We start from the raw sequence: 13,097 nt of genomic DNA on the forward strand, positions 1-13,097 counted from the left end.
AGTTAGTGATTTTGGCAGATCCTCTTTAGGGCTGTTGTGTTCAGCTGTCCCTGAGCAGACCTGTATGGAACACAAAGTTTCTGTGTCCCTTATTTTGCCTTGAATGTGTTGCCAAAGGTTTTGAGTCTTTGCAGTAGCAAGAAGTGCTTTTAGGGATTAATCCAAGATTTTGCATGAAGACAAAATAAGTCTCAAACTCAGCTATCAAAAGATTGCTGTCTGATTTTACTTGGCATAATCAAACATTTATCATGTGGATATAAGAAAAATTTGCTGAGTATGTACCCTCAATTTCAAATACAAGTCATTTACCTTTGCAATTACATGTTATAGAATTTTAGATTATCAATAGTATAGGTGAATGTTAGTCTCTCAACTTCTGTAAAGCTCTACTTCCCAAATATATGTGAAAATATATATATATAAACTCTCATCCCAGGACTGGTGCTTGGAAGAAGCAGTGGTGTTTTTAAGTCGAATACAGCCCTGGTTAAGGGGTAATCATTTTATTAGAGTTTTTGTTCTCTTTATTTGAGTACAATTTTACAGTCACAGAACCCAGTCCTTTGTTCTCTTTCTGTTTGTTTACCACCAGTGCCTGTCTGTCTTAGTGTGAATACAAATATTTCCTGTAGTTGAGTAAACAAAAAATAAATGAAGGTCTCACAGCTAACTCCAGGCAAGTTTTTCCTCAGGATTTGAGTAACCTAGGTATCTCTTGTTTTTACAGTGGATTTTTGTTTGGAGTTGGAAACTTAACATTTTTAAACATTCTGTTTCACCATTGTACCACTCTTAATCCTTTTAATAGTCCAGAAGTTGCTCTTCTCACTGTTGTCATCTTAACATGAAACATGACCATAATTTATGACACCAAGCCAGTGTTCTCTCCATTTCCTAAACACCAGTAGATGCAGCCTTGGCTTTGCCTCCTTTAGAACAGTTAGCAACCCAAACCTTTGCCAACTGCTGACAGTAATGGTGCTGAAAAAATAATTAAAAAAATATAGTGATCCTCAAGAACACACTCACACTCACAGGTTGTTTAAAACTCGGAAGCCTGCATGAGTTTATTTGTTCTCTCTTAAGTATTAAGGATTGTACCTTCTTATTTTAGTTTTTCCCTGATTTTTTTTTTTTCCTAAAGGGAAACATATTTACTTATATATACAGATCTTCAACCATCTTTCAAGTCTCTTCTCTGTCTCTATTGGAGGCATGCAAGATGTGAGTTCTTCTGCACTAAAAAATGAAAAATTCACAGATTTGGTGGGATGGATCCACAGACTAGGAAGTGCAGACTAAGACTAATTCCTTATTTTCATCACTATCAGAAAAATCATAAAAATATTTTTCTCTTCCCCCCTTTCCTGATTACCAAAACTAATCCTTCTCCACTGTCTGCCAGAAAGCTGATTTGTGATATAAAAAGGCCTTAAAAATATGAAGGCTTCCTTGTTTCCTCCTAGGTCTTCTAATTGCAAATCAATCAGTCAAGGTTGCTCTTGTCCTTCTATTCATCCTTTTCTATTTCTTCCTCTGCTTTGTCAGGGCTCTTTAACAAGTGGAATCACCTATCTTAAGTTTAATGACTTAGCAGTAAAAGGATTGTTAAGAAAAACTCACCAGAGGTATGACTGGCTTTTTTCTCATCTTGTTCCAAAGATCTTTTTCTTTTAGTGGTCCTGTAGCAGAGAGAATTTTTTTTTCTAAGCTTTACAGAGTGCTTTATGGTGCCCATTGGGTGGGCCTCTACTCATATGTAATGGCATCATATAATGTAAATCACAGAAAGACAACAGTTTAGGAATAGAGCAGGCACAGACAGGAATACTGGAATGCAGACACCTTAGAAAAATTCATCTGGCCAAACTGGCACATCTCTACACATAGTGTGCCACGAATTTTGTAGAGAATTAGGAGAATTTATTTTCTTGGTGAGAATAATTTTGGCACAAATACATTAGAGAACTGAATGGTTTTTCTCTCCAGCTTAGTACCTAAGCTTTGATGCAGATTTCATAGGAAAATTCAACCTCTGCTGGAACAGCAAGCAAAAATAAAAGAGAAATGTTGGTTTATTGTGGTTCTCCTTGGCTGTGTGCTGTGTGCAAGAGCAGAGGAAGGACAGGAATCATCAGCCCAGCTCTGTAGTGCACATGTGCTGCTGTGCTGGGGCAGGAATCCCCTCTCTGTGCTCAGGCCCAGGGACAGTGAGGATGGACAGGAATCCTGGGTGTGCAGACCACACGCACACACGGTGTGGACAGACAGGAATGTGATGTCTGTGTGTTTGTGTGGCTCCTGAGGCAGGGCACTTCTAGGTGGATGTCAAAGCTAATAATTGGCCATACAGAAAAAATTCTTCACTTTTATTTAGTTTGGGGTAGCAAAGCTCTGGTGGTTGTCAAAGGAAATGCCCTTTCAACTCTTCCCTCAAGGACTTACCATGTAGGATTTTGATGGATTCAAAGATAAAAGCAAGGCACAAAAAGAATAATACTGGGCTTCTTTTTCTTTTCTATGCAACAGCTTTTAAAATTAATTTCAGAACAAGCACAAATAGTCTCGAGGTTTCGTTGTGTGTTTTTTTTAAAGTTGCTATCAACACTGTTTATAACATGTAGACACAGATCCATTCATGTATACACCCAGAGCTGGGTTCTGGGCAGTCACAGACAGTCTGTGCTGAGATGATACTGAGCAGCTCACATCACTTTAGCATCTAGGAATTTGTATCTGTACATAACTCCTTTTTTTGCCAAGAGCAGCATGTATAGAGGGGAGGGGGGTTTGCTATTAGCAGCTCTTTGAAGCTTCAGGCAAATGCAGTCGAAGTGGTGAGTCAGAGAACAATAAAAATATGTAACAATAAAAGGTCTGTGGTCAAGACACTGGCATATACTTTCCAAAATTAAAAATTGCTGGATAAAAGAATGCTTTTTCTATATTTATTGTAACAGCGCAGTCACAACACACAAAGATTGGAAGGCTTCCAAATCACTTCAGCTAGGAAAGGTGTGTGTAGATACACATGAGCAGATGGCCCACAAATTATTTTGTTGAGCCAGGGGATCATGACTAGCTTTTAAGGTTTTGCAGTAGGATGCATCTTGTATGTAAATTCCTACATGAGATTTTGCCAGTCAGGATTCATAGATACCACTGGACTGAGAAACTTTTCTTGTTTCAGAGCAGGAGAAAGACTGAGACAAAAGCAAAATAACTGAAGTGGTTGTCTTATTCAGCTTTGTGAAACTGAGCATATGCAAGTGGATTTATTTTGGAAAGGAGAACCAGATAGAATAACAAAAGAAAGGGGGACAGAGTAAGGTAGTTGAGGGTAAGATGAGCAGGGAGTGAAGCAGAAAAGGGAAGGAGAAATTTCAGGCAAATAGTCACAACAAAACAGGGGTCCCATCAGTGATGTCAAGCAATGTTTGTTCCTTATATGTTACCAATATTTGCCTGTTCTGAAGGATATAACATAGGTAATTTCGGGTCTTTGACTTCAGATTTATATAGATTTTGTAAGACCAACCTTACCTGTAGTGCTCAGTGTTGATGCTTAAGTTGTACAAGTTTAAAGTAACCACAAGATCAATTAAATGTTGATATGTATTTCAACCTTAGCATAACCTGAGATACCTTTTAGATTTTGCTTTGTACAAGATGCTACCAACCTATCAAAGCTTTTAGGAAGAGTTTATGCTCCAAAGTACATTTCAACTGGTTTCTCTCACCCTTTTTTGTCTTTGCTTTTCTATTATTCTGTAAAACATTAAAAGATTAAATTTTTGGTTTGGACCCACAAATACACAGTGAGAGGGGAAAAACGAGCAAGGGGGAAAAGTACAATCAGAACTTTTCAGCAGTTTGATTCATGAGGACTGTGGCAAAGACTGGTATTTCCTTTTGCATTGTTATAGAAGTAGCATTTCACTTTTTTCATAAAATGAATTGTCTTTGGTGGTAAATATCAAAGTAGATTAAAGAGACAATAAACTGTATCTATTAAACATTCAGCAGACACATGCCTGATCATGAGAGGCTTGCTTGCTGCTGATCACTTGCTGAGAATTTGTAGCAGGTCAGTCTCCCAAAATCCAAAAGAAAGGCATGTACCAAAAAAATTTCATTTCTGTGTAGCTTTTAGTGGAAGGATATCTTGAGGGTCTACATGCAGACTCTTACAATTCCAACAAAATATGTTAGTTTGGACTCCAAAGAAGAAGAGCTTGAATGACAGTGCCATCCATCTGCTTAGCTGAGCTGCTCTTCCTACCCAGTAACTTTTCAATTTATCGACCATTTTCAACTAAATTTGACAGAGGAAAAGAAGTCTCAAAGATTCTGTAGATTTATAGCAACTTAATTAACATGCACAGCTGGGTAGAGGTGAAAAGAGCCCAAAGTAGAGCTCCCACACAGGGGAGGGCAAGGAGAACTGAGCTGTGCTGTGTTTTGTTTGGCTGTAGCACACACATATGGCTGGCCATTCAGAACATACTGACTTTCACACTGGTCCCAGCTGAATCTTGCCTGGAGACACCATGGGGGAGGCAGGCTGCAGAAAGAGATTGTTACAAGGGTTGAAGGCCATGCTTAGAAGATGGAGAATACAAATGCAAAGCACTCAGATTTCATCAGTCAATATACAAGGGTAGTAAAGTGGACTCACATGCTCTTCAAGGCTAGCCATGCTGTCTGCAAAAGAAATTGTTTCTTTACTCATTAAAGAAGGAGTGAAGAGCTCACAATAGTCCAAGAGTAGATGTAGCAGCATATTTAACAAAAAAAAATTGTTAAGCTAATTTAAATCAATTAGTCTTTTCTATTTTAAGGGTGTGTGGCAGCAAAAGATACTGATCTCATATTCTCTTCTGCATCAAGACCTTTCTCTTCCATGGTGTGGAATCAGGATGAGGTTTGCCCTAACAAACTGTACCACAGGGCAGGCTCATAACCCAAAAAATACCTGCTTATTTTAAACCTAGAGGTTTTATTTGCTCAAAACTGGAATGTGAACATAACCAGTTCTCATACTTTACCTTAAGAATTATAATAGCAGCTCTTTTTTTTTTGCTGCTCTGTCTTCAGATGAATTTCAGTCAATAATCTCTTGGGTTTTCTGTTGTGTGAGAGATCCAGGATTCTTTGGGGATGTTGTTGTGGGTTACCATTTGTCCTGCTGATGCTGCCTGAGTGTAGTTTTTTGATGCATAGCCCACCCATTCTCTAAAAATTCTCTATGGTTGTAAATGTCCTCAGACTGCAGCACTCCCTCAGACATCTTTCAGATACAGGAAGACACACCTTAGTGATATTTCTGCCTAAGACCCTTCCATGCAGTGGAGAGATGCCAAAGAAGTGACATACTTGGCTTGCTCCTGAGTAGTTAACCATGAGAGGAGGTATTTTTTATTTTTAGTTCCCTTTCAAACCTGTGACTGGGCAGGTTCCAGCTTTTATGGAACAAGTAATTGAGAAAGGCAGTTCTATTACCATTGATCTTAAACCCATCTTGAGGTATCTCTAAAAAGAGTAGAAGAGAGGTAAAGAAACATATATTATAATGATTGTATGGTATAGCACAAAAAGGAATCCCAAATACAGATCTGATTTGGATTTTTCTGTGTGTCACTGGTTTTCTTTATACAGGAATCAGGGCAATAGATTTCAGTAAACTTTGTCACTGGGTAATTCCATGGTTTCATAGTTTGTCCATTTCCTAAGGAGCTGAGTTCCAAGGGACACATTCCTGTACAGGGAAAATTTCAGTTCCAAGTTTATTTTTAATCCCATCCACATATGTCAAGTCTCACAGAGCATGCCCTATCTGGATGATCTGCCTCCTTTAGTTTAGTTCAAAGGCTTGTAGAGTATGAATTCTTCAGGATGAAGCTTCTCAGTAATTATCACATGTGGGGAGACGAAGAGAAAAATGCCATCTTTAGACACAGAAATTAGCTGGACTGATAAAGTCATTTTATAAAGTAATATTGTTGGAGCATTGCCAGCAGCCAGTGCAGAAGGCAGCATCTCAGGTAGAACTGTGTTAAATCCTGCAGGCTTTGACAAACCCCAGCAGCTGCACAGGCTCTTTGCTGGGCTCACAAAAACACAGGCTCCAGCATGTGCAGAAATGCAGTAACAGGGATGGGTTTCATGTCTGTGCAGTTGAAATTTGTGCTGGTTTGCTGCTAATAGAGAAATCTCAGTTGCTAATCTTAAACATAGCCAAAAGGAAAGCCAACCTCAACTAAGGATGTGTCTTTTAAACTTTACAAAAGAAAAATGGCAACTCAGTGTGTGCCATCTCTTTACAAATTTGAGAAATGTCTCCCTTTTCATAAAATCTGAGTGGGAATACAGAGTTAAATACTTGAATAATCTTTCAGAGTCTAATGCTCTAGGTCAGTATGGACTCAAGGTAGTATATTTAGGGTAGGTATAGACTCAAGGTAGTATATTTAAGGTAGGTGTAGATAAACTCAAGGCAGGCCATCATATTCAAATAACAGGCAGTAACAGGGATTATTCTTTCTCTGTTTTTCACAGCCAGATTCCAGCAGGGAGCTGGTTGGACATTAACAGGGATTATGGCTCACTGCAGGTTTTTAACAAGTAGAAAAGAATTATCTAAAAACCTTCACCAGTGCATAATTCTCAGAGATAGTGAATTCAGCCCACACTTTGTAAGAACAATCACCTGAGTGTGTCCATTCTATTTCTGTGTTATTAGTGACAAAAATGTTCCTGAACTGTTGCTTTTGCATGTGCTTCCAGTGCAACATTCTACTCAGGTTAAAATTAGATAAACTCCTTCAATGCACTAACACACTGCCTCCACCTCAAGCTCATTTGTCACCAGTACAGTCATTATATTAATATTTACTTGATGTGGGGTTTTTTTAAACTCTACATTAAAGGATTAATAAAGCTTGTTTAGACTGGTTAGCAAAACCAAAATTACCCCACGCAAATATTCTACAAAAAATGAGAAGGGAGTCACTGATGTCATCGTCTGTGCTGTGTTTCATGGTGGAGGGACAGACTGGATGCAAATTCTTTCAGTAAGTCACTGCAGTGAGCACATGAAGCAGACTGGACTAATAGAGAGAATGCACAGCTCATGAGCTGCTTCTTAGAGAGCTTCTCTAGAGATGCAGAAAAGTGTGATCCCCATGAATAAAACGTGGTTCCAAAAGCTTTCCAGGCTAATGGTTACCAGAGCACTAGCTGTCCTGCAGAAATGCTTAAGGAAGGTATGTACTCTCATTAGAACACACAACTTGGTGCAAGCTTTCAAATGAAAACATTCTGTAGAATATATTATAAACAATGTCTGTAGTTATATCTGTGGCTTTCAAATTTATGTGTGGGATTCCACAATAAAGAGCTTGTCAGATCTGGGCAGCACTCCTCTAGGCTTTACCAGCTGGAGTGCAGAGTATGTCTCTGACTTTCCCCTAAACTTTATGGATCAGCATCAGTTCTGGTTTTTTCTCATGAAATAATTTATCTGTGATAAAATCTATTAATTTGGTCTTTAGGGTTGAGGGGCACAAGCAAGCTACCAGTGTGGCCTGCAGTGAACATCAATGAACATAAAATAATTTTAGGAAAAACTTTCAGGAGCCTACAGGAGAGAGTGTGCTTTGAAGCAGTGCTTCCATGAATGAGGAACTGAGTGAATCTTTAAAAATTAACTATGGCTACAGTTTTGGCAAGTAAAATAGTGTACATGTGCAGTTTGCAATGAAAGTTTTCAGGTCTTGGTTATGTTAGTTTAACCGTGGTAATTTCCTTGTTTACACAAACATTTAGTGATTATAGAATACAGGCAGAAGTGAACTATATGGTACCCAGGGGGAAAAAAAAAGTAATGAAAATACAGTGAAATCATGGCAGGGCCATGAAACAACCAAAGAGAGTGTGTTTAAAGAAGTTCTGATGCTGATTGTTCACATTCATGATTAAAACAGATTTATCTCATGTTTTCTCCTGGTGCCTTTTTTCTTTTAGTGTATCTGCCTGCTGCAGCAAGGGATAGGGAAGAAGAAAGAGTTTTAAATAATGACAGGAAGTAAAAAAGGCCATAACAGTAACTGTATCAAAAGGAAAATTGCTGAAATTCTGGGGTGCAAAAAGGGAAGGCTGGGAGAGTTCTGATATTTCTAGAGTAAAGTTGAATATATGACCAGGGGAAGTTGAGGTATTTTAGATGCAGTAGCCTTGCAAATGTTGTGTTTTAGACCTGCAGTTCACAGACTCTGGTCTCCACAGTCATTCCTGGCTTTCAGCTAGGAGCTGGAGAATGTGGTGGCTCTTGAGTAATTTTGAGAATTTACACCAGTCTGAAGGGTTTGGGACTGTTCTTTGCATGGTGACTATTGGAAGAAAAGAAGAAGCATTGTTAAGGGCTTTGACAAGCTGTTGGGGCTTTGGGGAAGGTATAATTGGAGGGCCAGCAGTAATTTTATGAAATCTGTCCAAAAAACAGTGAAATGGAGGTACCTTCTGGAAAAAAAAAATCACAAAACCTATTGGGTTGTGGAGTTTTCTCCAGTTTTCTTCATTCCAGCATTTTTTCTGCACATGCCTGAAGAGCATACCTGTCAGGGCACATGGTATTTTTTTATAAGCAAAATTTGAACCTGACATCCAATTCCTATCACTGCTAGCTCTGCTTGCAGCTCTGGAGGTTTTAGACAAAAGCACTCCTGACACAACTGATTTGTCTGCACTGCTCATTTATTTTCTCACAGGACCCTGTGGTTAAACCACTTTGTTGTTCATACTTTTTACAGTGATGTAGAAATGCTTGCCCTAGGATCTGAGCCATAACCTCATGAGGTGGGAGAGGATTGTATAATAGCACCATGACAAACCAGCTCAGGACTGCAGGATGTTGGAGTGGTTCCCCACAGAAAAGTAAACGGTTTGTTTTTAAATCATTACAACAGCCATTTGGTCTAGAAATTTCCATCCTTTTGGACTTTTTTTTTTTTTTTTCCTGTGGAGGAGCAATAGGAGAGAAACTCAGTTCATGGATTTACAGCTATTTAAAAAAATTTAAAGTTTTCATTAGTAGTCCAGTCTTAAGCAGAAGCTTTTTATTTCTATATTTTATATAAAAATAATTCTAAAAACAATATAATATTATATATTTTATTTGCAACACTGCTTGGGCTTTAAATTTTGGAAAATAATTCTTACTGGTATCTATCAGGAAATAAGCTGCTTTTTTCCCATCTTTTGATTTTTGCCTAATTCCAGTCCATTATAGATGCATTAATTAGTTCCTTTAATGGAATCACAATAATTTTGGCATTTTTTTGCCAAGACTTGCCACAAACACACACACTTAAATGAACAGCAGCTGGAGTGGGAGGTCAGGTTGAATTAAAGGGGGAGCACAGAAGATGTCCTTCTAGGTGAACTGATCCCTTGTCACCTCAGGACACTGCAGAGATTGTTCTGGGTTTAAATATTCGAAGGGGTATAATGGAGCTAAGCAACTAAACCATATTTGGCAAGTAGGAGGAGTTTTGAAACTCATCTCCCTCTTCTGAAAAGTTGAGCTTTGAAACTCTCAAATGATCTGATGAAAATTCCAAATAATAAGAATTGCAGCATATTTTAGGTTGGTGTAGAGCTCTGTGTCTGGTCACCTGCTGAGAGCATCACTAATTAGAGCAGCTTGCTCAGGGCCTTGTCCAGCTGCATTTTCAGTATCTACAAGGATGGAGATGCCCCTGTCTCTCATGGCAGCCTGCTCAGGCATTTGATGCACCTCATTTTGAAAAGAATTTCCCTGATCTCTAATCAGAATTTTCTGTGCTCCATTTTACATCTGTCCTTTCCTGACCTCTCCCCTCCAATGGCTTCATGTCCTCTATTTCCTCTTATCAAGTAATATAAAAAAGCCTCCTCTTTTTCAGGCTAAACCAGCCCAATTCCATCAGCCACTTCTCAATACCTGCTGCCAAGCATTAATAGTAGGTTCTACTCCAATTTCAGTGACAGAAGCACACAACCTCTTCAGTTTGACTTCAGAATCCTCTCTGAGGGACTCTGTGCTTTTTGCTGACCAGACCCAACCCAGAGGGAGCTGTGTGGCTTCCCTGAGCCCTGGAGAAGGGACATCACCAAGAAACTTCCCAGCCTGGTGCAGCCCACTGATTGTTACCCCCATGATTTTCTGTGTGGCCAGCAAAAAGGATAAGGACAATGAGGAGGAGGCTCAGAGCCTTGGGAAAACTGGCCAAGGGATCTGGAGCACAGATGTGGTGTTCCCTTCTGTGCTGCCAGTTGCAGGGAATGATGGAGCAAGAAACAGGAAAGCCATGCAGATGCACACCTGGCTTTGAGAGTGGTGTAAACAGCAGCATTTTGTGGTTTTTGATCGTGGGTGAATTTATACAACTCTGAGCTTGCTGGCAGCAAATGGAGTCCACCTGTATCAGAGGGGGAAAGGATTTTAGCTCAGGACTCAGCAGGGCTCGTTGAGAGGGGTTTAAACTGGATTTGAAGTGGGATGGGGGAATAGCCATGGGGATCCTGGTGGACAACAAGCTGTCCATGAGCCACAGTGTGTCCTGGAAGCCAGGAAGGCCAGTGGTGTCCTGGGGAACATCAGGGAGAGCACTGCCAGCAGCTTGGGGGGATCCTGCTCCTCTAGTGAGGCCACACCTGAGTGCTGTGTGCTGTTCTGGGCTCCTCAGGACCAGAGGGACACAGAGCTCCTGGAGTAGGTCCAGTGGAGAGGGACAGGGATAATGGAAGGACTGGAGCATCCCTTGCAAGGACAGGCTGAGGGAGCTGGGGCTGTTCAGGGTCAAGAAGAGACAAATGAGAGGGGACATTAACAGTGTCTGTCAGAGGATGGACCAGGCTCTTCCTGTTGGTGCTGAGCAACAGGACAAGAGGCAGAAAATGATGCACAGGAGTTCCAGCTGAACATGGGGAAGATCTTCTTTCCTGTGCAGTGATCATGCACTGGAACAGATTGTCCAGAGAGGGTGTGGAGTCTCCCTCGCTGGGGATATTCCAGAACCCTCTGGAGTCAATCCTGTGCCATGTGCTCTGCTTGAGCAGGGAGGTGGGAGCAGGTGACCCCTGTGGTCCCTTCCAGCCTGACCCAGTCTGTGATTCTCTGCAATGTTTATGTTCTTCTCTACCTGTACCAGCTAACAGAGTTGGTTTGGTTTGTTTTGGGTTTTTTTTCACATAATATAAAACATGCTGCCTCTATGTGAGAAGAGCTACATTTTCTCTCAGGAAAATTAATGTGCTGTACTAGCATTCTGCTAAACATCTGGACTTCAATAGCTTTTCTTCACACACACACTCTGAAAGTCATGTAAGAATTTATTATTTATTATTTATTATCAAAACAATAAATTTCCCAGGAAATGTGAAATGGTATAAAATCAATTGTTCTCCTTGCAAAGAAGAAACTGTTGAAGAGACAGCCTTAAATATAATAAATAATAAATATTAAGAAAGTGCCTTTACAATAAACTGGTTGTTTAAGGATTAATGTAGCATGTTTCAAGTAGTGATTTATGAATGATGAGTCAGACTTGGAATTCAGAACTTGCTTGACAAAGCAGAGCACACAATATGAAAATTTTGCATGATGAAATTGCTTATTGCTTAAGCTCAATTTACTATTAGCTTTTGTTAAATTACTCCAAAATAAAATCAAATCCAGATTCAAACTCTGGACCTTCTCTCTCATGATCTGAATAGAGACAAGTAGAATCTGCATTCTCTAGCTTTGAGATGCTCATTAAACTTAGAGTTTTCTGTGAGAAGCCATGGAGTTATGAAGGGATTGAATCCACAGCTGGCATTTCCATCAGCTTTGAGCTTTCATTTAAGACATTTCATTTTAGTGCATGTCTGATGATTTCATATGTCTAGCTGCAGATAATTTGCTCTCTATCATATCCAGTGTAGGTCAGGGTAGCCTTTTGATTTCCTTGGAATACAAAATTTCCCAAAGCTCCAAGTGGGGCTCTTTGTGCCTTCTGAGCTGGGAGCAGAAATGCCATCATTCAGTTCTGGGGCTGCTCCATGTGCGAGTTCCCAGCCACCCTGGCACCCAGATAATGCCAAGGCAGGCAGCACTTGGCTCTGCAGGACTCTCCCCCAGCCCACAGGGTATCACTGCTGCCTGGATGGCCTCTGGGAGCCCTGCTGGGGAGCTGGGACACTCCTCCAGGTGCATTTCTTTCCTTATTTATTTGTGTTTGTAGGTGTTTGGGGGCCTCATTTCAGGGTAGTCTGTTAAAAGGGCTTTGTCTAACTAACATTCTCCTTTGCAGACACAGCCAGGTAATGGATTTTAATGTTCTTTGCAGTTGTTTACCTAGAATGGTATTGTTAAGTTCCATTTATTCTTAAACAATATATTTTCTACAGTGTTTTTCAAAATCCTATCTCTTCTGGGACTTGAAATTTCCTAAGAAGTTGAAGAAAAACAAAAAAAACTTTTTTCATACTTTGCTAATTCTTTACTTGACTGTGTCCAGGTTTTAATTTTATAAGCCTACATTATGACACTTTTTCTTCCCCAGTATCTATTTATTAACTTTATAATTTCCTCACAGGATGGCTTTTGTATAATTAACATTTTTCTGACCAGTCTCAGAATTTTTCTGTTCTCTGATATATCAGTTGAAAACTGATTTGCATATTGAAACTGGATGGACTTCTTAGTTAATAACCTATTTTCAGCTTGTTCACTTTTTGGTTTTTTTAAATGCTTTCTAAGGGCTTCATTGGGGGGTTTTAATTGACTTAGTGACACCTAACTCATGTTTTCTTTGAATTATTCTCCAAGTTGGTGTCTGAACCGTAATCCCAAGAATCTCTAAGAAGTAATTAATTTCTTGTACAGCACAAGTTTTATTAGGTACAAGTCAAATGATCCACTTAATTGCACAACTAATTTAGCCTTAAAGGGAGCAGGTTGGAATGTGTCTCCACAGTTTTTACCAATTCCCTATGGTAATAGGGATGTCTAGGCATGTGTCTTGTTTTTTATCATGTATGGATTTTGGATATGCACTTGTGTAATTTCC

General features: G+C 39.6%; 1 protein-coding gene across 9 annotated transcripts in view; it reads left to right on the forward strand.

The window, feature by feature from the left end:
• The window catches only part of ERC1 (ELKS/RAB6-interacting/CAST family member 1), a 274,434-nt gene that overhangs the window by 232,112 nt on the left and 29,225 nt on the right, over positions 1 to 13,097 (forward strand). The window lies entirely within an intron of this gene.

This window comes from Fringilla coelebs, assembly GCF_963513975.1.
Source record: "Fringilla coelebs genome assembly, chromosome: 5".
Taxonomy (NCBI): Eukaryota; Metazoa; Chordata; class Aves; order Passeriformes; family Fringillidae; genus Fringilla; species Fringilla coelebs.